The sequence below is a fragment of the Macrobrachium rosenbergii genome, chromosome 43, assembly GCF_040412425.1.
Source record: "Macrobrachium rosenbergii isolate ZJJX-2024 chromosome 43, ASM4041242v1, whole genome shotgun sequence".
Taxonomy (NCBI): Eukaryota; Metazoa; Arthropoda; class Malacostraca; order Decapoda; family Palaemonidae; genus Macrobrachium; species Macrobrachium rosenbergii.
Genome location: NC_089783.1, coordinates 40879125 through 40894124, shown reverse-complemented (window position 1 = coordinate 40894124; position 15000 = coordinate 40879125). Strand labels below are relative to the sequence as shown.

Below are 15000 nucleotides of genomic sequence, written 5' to 3'. Positions count from 1 at the left end.
AGTATCTAGTTTACAAGGAATGTCCCTTCGAGATAAAACTGAAGCCAGTCAGGATGAATAGAGTACTTCGAATAATAAATCAATATAAATTCTAAACCGGCTGTCTTCATTGCTACCTAACTGGAAAGCATTTATTTTTTCTTCTTTTATCAGAGTTTTAAAATATATATATATATATATATATATATATATATATATATATATATATATATATATATATATATATATATATACGAGTATATATATATATATATATATATATATATATATATATATATATATATATATATATATATATATATGTATTATATATATTTATATATATACATATACTATATATATATATATATATATATATATATATATATATATATATATATATATATATATATATATATATATATATATATATATATATACTATATATATATATATATATATATATATATATATATATATATATATATATATATATATATATATATATATATATATATATATAATATAGAGAGAGAGAGAGAGAGAGAGAGAGAGAGAGAGAGAGTAAAATGTGCATTTACATAACCACAAAGCTACAGGGTTGAATTATTTTACGATCCCAATATTCAGTTAATTCGGTCTTAATTGTCTGAGTAACACTTGAAATCATTTGCTAGTAAAGCTTACGAGCGTTCAAACTGCCCTGTATGTATCCACCAGAAATTTAACTGCACAATTGTTAGATAGAGTTTGGTAAACTGCATTTATTTGCAATGAATATTAGCCTCTAGCTCTCTCTCTCTCTCTCTCTCTCTCTCTCTCTCTCTCTCTCTCTCTCTCTCTCTCTCTCTCTCTCTCTTCGATTATAGTTTCCGTTCGTCAGAACCTTCATCGTGTAGATGCCAATTAATTTAATTTTAAATAATACGTGAAAAATTACATAAGTTGATCTGTGTCTTTGTCATTTTCTTATTGAAGTTTCCTTTGTTTTCGCGTATGTGTTGTAATATTCCAACTGGTGTTTATTTATTCATTTGAATGTACTGTTATGTAATGGGATGAAATCCTTGTGAATTTTTTTTTTTTTTTGTGATACGATATGCATAAAAATAACGGATTTCTGTCATCAAAATAAAATATTTCATATACATATGAATAACTGAATCATATATTTCCTTTATATTTTATACCAACCTGCATGCAGTCCGACATATCGTAACACGTCTTTAGTAAATGAAAAATAAACCGCCTTTCAACAGTAACAGTTTTTTGCTTCCTTTTCATGATTAAAGCTAGCAACAGTTACAGGGTTCTGACAAAGGAGCCGAAACAGTTTGTTGCTGTGCTTTCATGATCAAGGTAGTGGAAACAGTTTGTTGCTGTGCTTTCATGATCAAGGTAGTGGAAACAGTTTGTTGCTGTCTTTCGTGATTGCAGTTAATGGCAGTTACTTAAATCTGACAACGGAGTCGAAACAGTTTTTTGCTCTGTTTTACTGATTAAAATGGGCGACAGTTACTTAACTCTGCCAGTGTAATTGAATAAGTTTGTTGCTGTGTTTCATGATTAACGTTAGCGATAATTACTTAATTCTGACAACGTAATTGAATAAGTCTGTTGCTGTGTTTTCGTGATTAACGTTCGAAGCAGTTACTTAGCTCTGGCAACGGGAGCAAAAGTTTCTACATAATGTCAGGGAAGCAACGAGGAAAAGTAAATCAAAGCCACTGAACAACATCTTTGCCCAGGCAACCAGAAACATATCGTAGTTAGAGGCATTATTGTCGTTTCAAGTCCATGTGACATTGTAATGACAATGATAAGCTTCCAGTGCTTAGAAAATTAATAATGACGGGAGCATTCTTTTCTTCATCTTGTGTTACATTCGCTAACAGCTCCTTTAGAACAATTATATATAGTCATGGAGCATTGAAATGTATGCCATATGATCGTTGATGGAATGTGCGACAGTGTTAGCGTGTTTAAGAAATCCTGGGGCGAGATGAACACTTGCGTCAGCGCATACCAGGTCGCGATGAGCGGAGGGAATTTAAGTCTTGGAAAACTAGGTGGCTCACGTATTGACGACTGTTGACCCTGTTGACCTGTATCGTGTCACGGGATCTCCACGTCACGGGGGAGTGGCGGGAGAATGTTCTCGAATTGTGAGTGTGTGCGTAAGTGTGCTCGAAAGGGGGTCATTGAGGTGTAATATATTGAATCTCGAGTACAGATGGATTATTCAGGCAGTAACTTTAACTGGTGGATGTTCTGCCTTGTAGAGGGAGCTAGACTTTGCCAGGATGTTTTCATTTTAAAATGTCCGATTGGACATTGAGTTAATTGTGTACTCGGTTGGTTTCATTAACATTTTGTTATTGAATATTTTTCCCTTTTTTATTGTCTTGCATATTTACCATATATAACCTTTGGGATGTGTTGGGTGATTTTGGTAGCATGGGAATTCTCCCATTCATGTCTTTATGATTTATTTTAAAGGTGACCCTTTGTTTTTTTTTGTTTTTTTGTCAGATGGATTTGTTAGTGGTCACATGTAACTATGACTGCGGTCATGACAGACTTTGCGCTATTTTTGGGAGTGTTTAAATGATTGGTGTCATAATGTATTTACCAGTAAGAGAGTTTGATTTTTCATTTACTTATTTGCCAGAAGTGAAGGACAGTCTATGCCCTTCTCTTCTTTAATTTTTTTTTTTTTTTTTGTCATGTTAAGTTTGTGCATAAAACTGTATTTTGGTAGAACATGAATTTCGTCCAGCCAAGGTTTAATTTGAGCTATGACATGAGAGAGAGAGAGAGAGAGAGAGAGAGAGAGAGAGAGAGAGAGAGAGAGAGAGAGAGGGTTAGGAGACGGGAACTGACATTCCTAGGAGGACGTCGATGAGGAGGGATGACGGTGTTGACTTTAAAGGTAGGTTGTTTCTTGTGCTTTGAGGTTTACGATTTTGGTTATGGAAGAAGTCGGGAGAAGGATTATACATTCATTGGTTCATGGAACATTTAAATCTCAGTTCAACTTTTTTATGATTTTTATATTTTAATGCCAAAAATACTTTTCATTTTTACGCGTAGCAGAAAAAAGAAACTTTTTTAACACGACATAACAATGTAAAGAAATGAAGAGCGTGAAATTAATGAAAATGAAAGGAAGATGATAACTGATGTTATTATTGTTATAAAAACAGTAATTAAGGAGTAAAATAGAAAATGTAGGATACAATCCCCGTTCAAATATGTATATATATATATATATATATATATATATATATATATATATATATATATATATATATATATATATATATATATATATATATATATATATAATATACATACATACATATATATATATGTATAATTTATATACTGTATATATGATATACGTGCGACGATTACCTTATCGAAAAAAGGAAAAGAAAGGAGAAAAAAAAAAAAACCGACGAGAGAAGAACACAGTAGTCTGAAAATGTAGGAACATCTGCCGAATGGAGTTGAATAAAAAAAAAAACACGCACACGAGAAATTTCTCTCTCTCTCTCTCTCTCTCTCTCTCTCTCTTTCCATGTTATCTTTAATCCTTCTGTTTACTTCTCTCGAAGTGATATATGCTTATCTTTGAAGTAACATTAAGGCAATCTTAGCTGTGAGTACAAAATCAACAAACTTCTCGACTCTCGATTTAACGTTCATTTGATTTAGTAACCCAGGCGAAACGATAACGCTGAAAAAAAATTTTTTCATAACATCGCTGGTTCCAAAAAGTGTAAGGAAGTCGAGAGGTAAGAGGTCGTTGGATCTTATCGTTAGCGTACAAATAAAAGACAAATAATTGCGAATCAATAACGGCTAAACTAACAAGAAAATGATAAGGTCTGGTAAAACTAAGGTATACTTAACTTACTACTGAATCTAAATATCTTTAAACAAACAGACGGTCACTATGTCTCTTTCGTAATTATATTGTAGGTCCACACACACACACACACACTTCATCTCACCTGGCCTGCTAATCTCCTCACAACGAGACTGCGCACCAAGAGCATGCGTACAAGAAACACAGCGGATGCCACGCATCCTTTTACGTATACGCGTGTTCATATTACTGTTTTGTTAAATGTATCATCCTTAACGTAAGAATTACATTGTCAACATTCCAGGTATGTATCTTCAGCCATGTGTTGTATACCGATTTATTGTATGTTTTTCCATCCTCCAAACAAACACGGCTGTACTCTGACCTCTGCTTTGTCCGCCTCGTGTCAGGCACTACATTTCCGCCTGCAAGAGCTGTTGACCTGTCTGTTTGGTGTTGAATGGGCTGCTCCAGGAGCAAGAGCCTGTGCCAGCACAAGGCTGGCTTAATCTTAAACATTTGAGTAAATTAGTAAGTGTTAGACTCACCCTCTTTCTCCTGCCTTCGCTACAATATCATGGGTTAATCACTGACAAGGGATTGTCAGTGGTAGTGTTGAAGTTGTAATATATTCTTTAGTAGGATTTTTGGAACAGTTAGTAGGAAGCTTATGATGTCTCCTGATTGTGTTTCATGCAGATTTAGTTACTGGTCCTTGAAGAATACCACTTTAGGTGCAAGGAAGTTCGGATAATAGTTTAATTTATCAGTATAGTTCGGAAATGGAAATGTTAATTGCTTCCGTGAATGAAATGGAATACAAAATTTGAAGGATAGACGTCCATACAAAGTTGTGTGAATAAATAAACATGATCACCCTTTGTACTACGAGGTTTAGGAACGATTAAGTGAAAATTCATTATCAGGGAAAGCAATGGTAGAAAGCTGAGGTTTCTAGGAGAAAATGTGGAACTGAGTAGTCGAAGACTATATGATTTTAGTTTTCTGTAAATGGAAACTGTCGAGATGGCTATTTGTCCGTCCGTCCGCTCTTTTCTGTTTGCCCTCAGATCTTAAAAACTACTGAGGCTAGAGGGTTGCAAATTCTTATGTTAATCATCCCCCCTCCAGTCATCCAACGTAGCAAATTGCAGCCCTCTAACCTCGGTAGTTTTTATTTTATTTAAGGTTAAAGTTAGCCATAATCGTACTTCGGGCAACGATATATGATAGGCCAGCACCGGGCCGTGGTTAAAATTTCATGGGCCGCGGCTCATACAGCATTATACCGAGACCACCGAAAGATCGGTCTGTTTTCGGTGGCCTGGATCATACGCCGTAGCGGCCGTACAGAAAACTCGATTACACCGAAGAAACTTCGGCGCATTTTTTACGTGTTTCATTTTACAGCGACTGTTTAAATTGCCTCTCTATCAATAATAAATAACAATCATAAAAAAGTTCACAGTAACATGTTTCTATATTTTTGCAACAATTTCTTTTTAATGGACACATCAAAGTGGTAGCTGGATACTTGTTTCACCAAAACTCGTTATTGTGAAATCGTGTGCTGCACCAGAAAATCATTATTCAACACTTTGAGTGCTCTAGCAGTTTTGCAAGCTAGGATTTAGTACAATTTTGTAAATCCATAAATATAGGATAAATATTGCGATATCAGTTACACAGACTGAACCTTTTTAAACGTATGTTGATTCATGATTCTGAAACCATTCGCATATTTTATTTTAACAAGAGAGAAATAGCTTTTATTCCTTTTTTTTTTTAACCGCTGACGTGTTTTAATACAGTAAGACCTTGTTTTAGTATAGGTTGCTTTAACAAGTCGACCAGACAGTTGTCCTTCGTTTTCTCCACATGAACAGATCACCTCAACACACTTCAAATCTTATTGCATCAAAAAGCAGTCGTTGGTAATCCCCTCCCCCCATCTCTCTCTCTCTCTCTCTTTCTGACCTGGTCCAGCTATTTCAGTTAATGTTTCTTGACTAATTTTTTATTACATCTGACACAAGTTTGTTATTTTCCCTGTATGTTGTTACTTGTGTTTAATTCATTTCTGAAAATAACACTAAATGGAAAGCCTCATCGACTTTCTTGAATAGTGTAACCCTCTCTCTCTCTCTCTCTCTCTCTATGGTGATAAAGTAGGAATGCTATATGCATATAAAGGACCTAATAATGAGACAATCACAAACAAGGAAGCAGTTAAAGACCTTGGTGTGATGTTGAATAGGAATATGTTATGCAATGATCAAATAGCAATTCTATTGGCAAAATGCAAAGCAAAAATGGGAATGTTGTTCCAGCACTTCAAAACTAGAAAAGCTGAACACATGATTATGCTTTATAAAACGTACGTACGTAGTCCACTTGAATATTGCAATATAATATGGTACCACACACTACCAAAGGATATTGCACAAAAATAGAGAGTGTACAAAGGTCATTTACAGCTAGAATAGAAAAGTTAAGGACCTTGACTACTGGGAAAGACTACAATTCTTAAATTTATATAGTCTTGAAAGGAGAAGAGAACGCTACATGGTAATTCAAGCATGGAAACAGATAGAAGGAATTACCGAAAACATCATGGAACTAAAATTATCAAAAAGAGCAAGCAGAGGTAGATTAATAGTGCCAAAAACTATACCAGGAAAATTAAGGAAAGCACACAGGACATTAATCCACCACGCACCAGCATCGATAATGCAGCGTCTATTCAATGCGCTACCAGCTCATCTGAGGAACATAACAGGAGTGAGCGTAGATGTGTTTAAGAATAAGCTCGACAAATATCTAAGATGCATCCCAGACCATCCAAGACTGGAAGATGCAAAATATACCGGAAGATGCGTTAGCAACTCTCTGGTAGACATCAAAGGTGCCTCACACTGAGGGACCTGGGGCAACCCGAACGAATTGTAAGGTCTGTAAGGTCTCTCTCTCTCTCTCCTGTGCTCGCTTCCCCCCTTGTTTCATTAGTGAGGATCAACATTTTTCCCGTAGTTCGCCCTGTCCTCTTCTTTGGTGGGGTCTATGCAGAGCCGCCCTGCGGTCAAAATAAATTATTCAGTGACGAATTTCGTGTACCTTTAACAATCTGTTTATTTGCCCTCTCCTCATTAAAATTTTAAGAATTTTCTCTGCGTCACCGACTACTTGGAAATATGAGGAAAATTGTAGATGATCTGACCTAAATATTTAGCTGTTTAATTAGTCCAAATTTTTAGAGGTGGTTAGGAAACACATTGCATTATTAAAAGATGGCTTTCATAAACAAAAAGGATGAATGAGAAAGAGAATTTTCCTGTCATTATTACCTGTTACCTGATGTTTAAAAAATGGTGATTATTAATTTTGTAATAAGGGCTTAAAATTGGCCATTTTTGAAATATGATAGCCAGAAATTGGCACTCGATTTTTCACCTAAAATTACGTTAAAAATTAAACCTTAAAAATGTGTATAACTGAATCATCTGTGAAAGCCTGTAACTTTAATGTCAAAATCATACTGTATCATCGACGGTAATATTTTTATTGGTTGAGACTTTTTCATAATGAAACAAAAAAACACCACGATTTTGAAACCTTTCTCAGTAGATCATCGTAGAGAGTGAATAATGTAAAAGAAAATGTTGCACAGAGTTTACTTTTTATATCGATTTTATATCGATTAAAGTGCTGTTCATATCACGATGAAAGATAGCCTATAAAATGTAAGACTCTTGATGAACAAATTGTTCTATTTGCGTTTTATTTTATCTTTCACACGAAGAAGCAAACTATTCTATCTTTTTCTATTGTCAGGAAAGAACGAGAATCAAGGATTTTTTTTTCGCTGAAAATTTTCACCTATTTTTCCGTAAGCCGTTCTCGGCATCAAAGCCTTCTTTTAGCTTGACTCAACAAAGTGAATATATTTAGTAGTCTCTAAATATATACAAATACTATTCTCTAAGGAAAACTGACTCTGATTATATCGGTAAAATCTTAACAAAGTATTAGGAAAACGTTTTTATTCTATTTTTTATCATAGCCTGGCAACCAGCCTCTAAAGAATGTTGAATAATATATTTTAGTTTTTATTATCCTCCAATTTTATCAAGTTTTAGGAGACTCAAGTATAACTGTAACTTTGTATGTTTAATGCGCTGAAAGCAGTAAATGCTCTTTCTCGTTAAGATTACACAAAAAAGACGTTTATCATCTTTACACCTTTTTCGTAAACACTTCTTGATAGTTCAAGCCTCTCAAATCTAGATTTTATTTGAACATTTATTTCCTTGTAACAGACAGCTGGGAATTGGCTATACAAGTAACATAAAGAGGAGAGAAAACGAAGCTTTCTGACCATAGGGTTTGGAAGTTGATGGTGAAATGCATCTTTGGTAGTTCGAGACGTCTCAGGGAGACCAGATTGGAAAACTTGTGTCCATAACTGACATTCCTGTCTTGTCACACGGCGTAAGTGACGGGCGGCGCCATATAAAGTCCAAGAAGCCTTTCCGAAACGAGAAAAGTTCTTAAGGAAGCGAAGGGAAATATACACGTCGGATCTGCAGAAAGCAGCACCGGAATAGGCAAAAAGATAAATAAACGGTATTGATAGTAATAATTGAGAAAATCTTAGCTTAGTAAGAGTGCGAGCGATGGGAATAGATTTTACTGTGAGTTAGTGAGGTTTATGAAGGGATGTTTCTCTTAAATATCTGTTTTAGAATATGCTTAGAAATCCGTATATATATATATATATATATATATATATATATATATATATATATATATATATATATATATATATATACATATATATATATATATATGTATATATACACATACATACATGCATGCATGCATACATACATACATACATACATACATACATACATACATACATACATACATACACATACACACACATATATATATATATATATATATATATATATATATATATATATATATATATATATATATATATATATATATATAAAGGAGGACGAAAAGGAGGTGATGCATACTTAACTTTATTTCAGCCAACGTTTCAAAGCATGGCTTCATCACCAGGTCTAAAATACAAAAATAACAAAAATTAAAATCAATACATAGGGCTCAGTAAAATAATTACTGCTAAAATATAGATATTAAAACCGAAACATAAAAGTTAAAACCAACATAACGCCCAAAGATAAGAAAACTGAGTGACCAAGAAGGGCACCAAAAGGACGAAGAGAACTCTTAAGCAATAAACAGAGGGGCAGAAGAAGAAGACTGACTATTCAAAGATGGAACCAGTTGTTTGATGGTTAACGACTCGAGGATATGGAGAGAAGTTTCGTCAGCAGCTTGCTCTAAGATTTCAAAATCGCCATAGGAAATACAAGTTTTACATTGTTTAGCATGTTCCCTTATGTTAGAAAGCTCCTTCTTACTCAAAGAAACCCTGTTCTATGGCTGGAAATAAGTTGGATATGCATTACCTCCTTTTCGACCTCCTGTTTGTTCTACGTATCCGGCTTGCTAGAAGTCAACACTTTCCCGATTATATATATATATATATATATATATATATATATATATATATATATATATATATATATATATATATATATATATATATATATATATATATATATATATATATATATAATATATAATCTATGCATATGTGAATTAGTGCGAAAGAGTCATTTATGATCGTATAGCAGTTAAAGTCTTGATGAGAATTACTGAACAAATCTTGATGTTTCTTTTTCATTTTTATAGCCTGTTATAAATGTCCAGATATTTTTTGTAATTCGTAAATAATTTGCTTTGTTTCTTCCGCCATGAAATAACACTGACGTGAGATTAAATGTTCCTAGGTTTCCAGTACAGACGGAATAAAACTGAAGCATGCCACTATAAGTTTAATCTAGTACTGGAAGGCAGTACTACGGCGGAAGAACGCCACACAGAATGGAGGGGAATGAGATGCAAAGGAGAAAAAAAGTTTCGATACGCGTCACTCTCGGTGCGGATGTACTGCTCTTCTGTCGGAATGTATTGGATAGGAGTTTCAGATAAATTTTAAATAGAGCAAACCCACAAGGGGATGAGAGGAAATGAAATGGAACAAAACATTACACGATTTTCTGTCGAAACTCCAATTTCATTCGTGCTTTCATTTTGCAGATATATGCATTCATCTACGTAAGGATACATATACTGTATACTTTAATATATATATATATATATATATATATATATATATATATATATATATATATATATATATATATATATATATATATATATATATATATATATAGAGAGAGAGAGAGAGAGAGAGAGAGAGAGAGAGAGAGAGAGAGAGAGAGAGAGAGAAATAAATACAAAAACTTATTACAAAAATCTTTTATAATTATTTAAGATATTTTATAAGCTCAAAATTTAACTCACACACAATTACACAAAACACACATACACACACACAATGTCATATATATATATATATATATATATATATATATATATATATATATATATATATATATATATATATATATATATATATATGTGTGTGTGTGTGTGTGTGTGTGTGTGTGAATCAGTATTCTGAGACACTTTGGTGACGTAGGAGGAACAAGGGATTGATAGGCTGCTTTAAAAAAGTGTAAATTCCGAAAGAGTTAGGAGGAAGGAGGAAAGAAAGACTTAGAAGTGCCGGACTGAAGAGATACTGCAAAAGAAGTAGGTGAGAATTCAGAAGTCCTTTATTCCTCGCACCGTCGCACTGGGGAACAGTCTCCCTGAGGATGTGGTGCGATCGGGGCTTTGAAAGGTCAAACGAAGATACAATGAATTGTTACCCTAATACAATTCTCCTGTATTTTAATAATTTACTAAAATTTTTATGTATTCAATAATTTATAAAAAATTTTTTATTCGTAAGTGATCTCTTCGTTCTGCATTTCCCATTACCTTCTGTTACTTCTTTCTAAGGAACACCATATTCTTTGGAAGCTTGAATTTCAAGTCAGTGGATCTGTAGTGTTCTTCCATGTGAATAGTGTTCATCTTCTGAATAATAATGATAATAATAATAAATATAGATATAAGACCCAGAAAGCGGAGGGGTTATCTACATGGATAAAGCCCGCAGTGACCAATAACTTGAAATTCAGGCTTCCACAGAGCATGGTGTTCATTAGAGAGAAGTATAAAAAGATAATGGGAATAACTGAAAGAAGAGATCACTTATTAAAACCGAAAAATCAGTTAATGAATTGATAAATAAATAGATAAAAATGTAAGTTCATTATTAAATTATCAGAGGTCCAATACATCCCTGATTCGGATCTATCAGCTATTCCTGACATTCCGGAAACTTTTTTTTTCTCCGGAAGGACGAGAGAAATAACGTCGTAGGTGAAGAAACTTTTATTATTATTATTATTATTATTATTATTATTATTATTATTATTATTATTATTATTCAGAAGATGAACCCTGTTCATAAAGAAGTAGTATACAGGGGCTATTGACTTGAAATTCAAGCTTCCAAAGAATATGGTGTTCATTCGCAAGAAGTAACAGGAGGTAATTGGAAGATCAGTTATTAGAAAAGACAGCTAAATTGACAAACAAACGAATGAAAGAATGAATAAATAAATAATGAGTAAATTGTCATGTGATCTGTAGGGATCCATTTTAAGAGAGAGGACAGGTATTTAAGACACAAATGCCATTCACAAAAGGAGTTTCTTTTCTCTGTTTTCCTTTAGTCCCATTCATTTTAATCTGAGATCGTACACATACTTTATGTTGTATGCATTTTAGTTTGTGTGTAGTTTACGAGCCAGCATTTACACTAGCTTTTTCGTACTAAGAAATAAAAGTTGGCATGTTCCATTAACTTTAACATTTACCAATAAACCAAATTCTATTTCGGTGAGACAATGAGTGTTGGCTGAAGAAATCTTTACTGAATGCAAACTCATTTTGAATACGAAAAACTCTCTGTATATAGACGAAATAAAACTATTGAGCAGTCCTATTTTTAACCACTACTCTCTAACTGCTAATTCAGTATCTCCCAGTAGACATTGGACAAATACACTGCAAAACCGAATTGAAATCCTCTTTGGATGTGAGCTATCTGTGTTTCCTCGGTCCATAACTTCGAATTTAAGAGGAATTGTTACGAACAGTATTTCCATTTGAAACTATTCGACTTTATACAATCCTATTAGCCTGTAAGCACATCGGAGCTCTACCACTAACCCTCTTTTCATGGAAGGGGAAATCAGCTTCGTTTGCATTGCTTTTAGTATTACGTATTCCAAACAAAACCAAAGTGAACACAACACTTCCAATAAAAGTATGTATATATATATATATATATATATATATATATATATATATATATATATATATATATTATATATTATATATATATATATATATAATATATTATACACACACACACACATATATATATATATATATATATATATATATATATATATATATATATATAATATATTATACACACACACACACACACACACACACATATATATATATATATATATATATATATATATATATATATATATATATATATATATATATATATATATAGTATGCTTAAAATACCACAGTAGATGCACGTGACTTCAATATCTATAATAAGCAGAATATCACAGGAAAAGTTTCCTGTGGTATTGCTTATATATTATATATATATATATATATATATATATATATATATATATATATATATATATATATATATATATACATATATATATTTTATGTATATATATATATATATATATATATATATATATATATATATATATATATATTTTATATATATATATATATATATATATATATATATATATATTTATATATATAAATATATACAATATTTATATATATATATATATATATATATATATATATATATATATATATATATATATATATATATATATATATATATATATTTTATATGTGTATATAAATATATATATATATATATATTTTATATATATATATATATATATATATATATATATATATATATATATATATATATATATATATATATGTATATATAAAATGTGTATAAAGAAATATAAGAGAGAGAGAGAGAGAGAGAGAGAGAGAGAGAGAGAGAGAGAGAGAGAGACTATTACTTCATTGCAAAGGGAGTTCTCTCACGATTCTTACTTCCTTAAAGTTGCCTTCTTTTCCAGTCTTACACAACTTAGGGTCGCTCTTTTTGAGCTGCTAATTAATTTACTGTAAAAAAATTTATGCAGATATTCTGGAAGTCAAATGGCGTAATCCATACCAATCAATGAATCCACACTGTTATAACACTCATTTCCTGTTCCTTAATTAACTTCTCTCATCACATTATCCAGAAAACATTAATTAGTCGTGGATATATAACAGCACACTGTTTCACATTATGCCAATTATATACTTAAGTGTTCTCTAAGGCCATAAGCTCCTTAGAATTTTCATAGAAATAAAATGACCACGATACCCACACAGCCCTTCCCTGTTAATCATTATTTCTTATGGATTTTCAAGCTAAACCTCAAAAATACAACTTCCTAGGATTACGAGGCAACGTTATCATCGCATAATTTTTGGAATGGCTTCTCTCACTTTCCCTTTAACAAAAGAAAATATCCTTTTCGCCTGTTCTCTTGCAGTATTTCTCTTCATAGTTTGCTTTAACCTTACGATCACAGCCTTCTTATCTAAAAGTTTTTTTTTTTTTACCAAATCCTTTTTCATTGTACTTGCGAGCTAGAGTGAGGTTATTTTGTCTTCAGAATGATAAAGTCTGGTTTTATCGTGCTGGCCTTTTTTAGCTGGAAATGTTGCGAATGTGGCTTATTGCAGAGCTTGGAAAACCAATGTTAATAACTTTATGCAGAAAAGGGGTTAGGTATATAATATTTTTTTCGAATGTAGTAGGTCTCCAGGTCTTTCAGATTCATAATCTAAAGAAACTGGCACATATTAGAATTATTCTAAAGGTCAGAATTTCTTCGGGTAACGAGAAAATTATAGGTCCGGTTTAGGTTCATTAAAACCAATGGTTCCTTGACAACAGCACAGCCCCAGTGAAAGCAGAAAGAAACGTAATTACCGATTCCCTTTGGTATAATAATTCAACTTGTTCCAGTACCATTGCTAGTTTGTTTCGAATCAAAATCAAGAAATATTCTGTTCCAAAATACATTAGAGTATTCAGTGGAAAAATTTACTATTTTTTTGTGATAAAGAGAGTAGAGAAGAAGAGTTTCCTTTTGGAAATTAAAGTTGTTTAACAGCCATTACGACATAAAGCGTTTATTTTGCACTAGCCTGCGCCTTTGAGTGAAACCTGCGAATTTCAGAAAAAACTCAGTATTAGATCTACGGACTTCGAAGATCAAAGAGAATTCCAGTTCCCTTTTTGGTTTATATGAGGCAAGTGACGCCACTAGAAAAGTCTTTTTGAATAAAATTTTGGGCAGAGTTTTAGGATAATTTTACACATTTTAAGTAAGAATGAATAATTTGAATGTCACTGCCATAATTACTCCAACACGAATCAAATCATCATTTGTGTTTTTGGTAATGATTCTTTGAAGTGCATCGAAAGTAGTTTCCAGTTTTCCAGGAAGGTAAACTTCTCTGATAGTGTTGCTTTATTAGCCTTGATTTTTGCTGGGGGAAGAGAGAGAGAGAGAGAGAGAGAGAGAGAGAGAGAGAGAGAGAGAGAGAGAGAGAGAGAGAGAGAGACTCATAAACTAGGATTCATTCAGCCTTATAGTTTATCAGATGCTGAAAATTATACATCAAAATGCAAGGCAGTTAGGTAAAAGTAAATATGACCTTAGATATGGAAATTAAATATTGACTCCGACATCAAAATACTGAACTAACAAATCATAATAATAATAATAATAATAATAATAATAATAATAATAATAATAATAATAATAATAATAATAATAATAATAATAACGAGTGCAACTACGAGTGAGTCTTATATTTTATTAGTAGAGTTTTATCCTACAAACATAAGAGAAAGACAAAGAAAGAGTTGGAGTCGTGGCAAGGCTTTT

At 32.3% G+C, this 15000-nt stretch overlaps 1 long non-coding RNA gene across 2 annotated transcripts in view; it reads left to right on the top strand.

The window, feature by feature from the left end:
• LOC136828808 (uncharacterized) overlaps positions 1-15000 on the top strand; it is an 855933-nt gene that overhangs the window by 714413 nt on the left and 126520 nt on the right. The gene's annotated exons all lie outside the window — the stretch shown is intronic.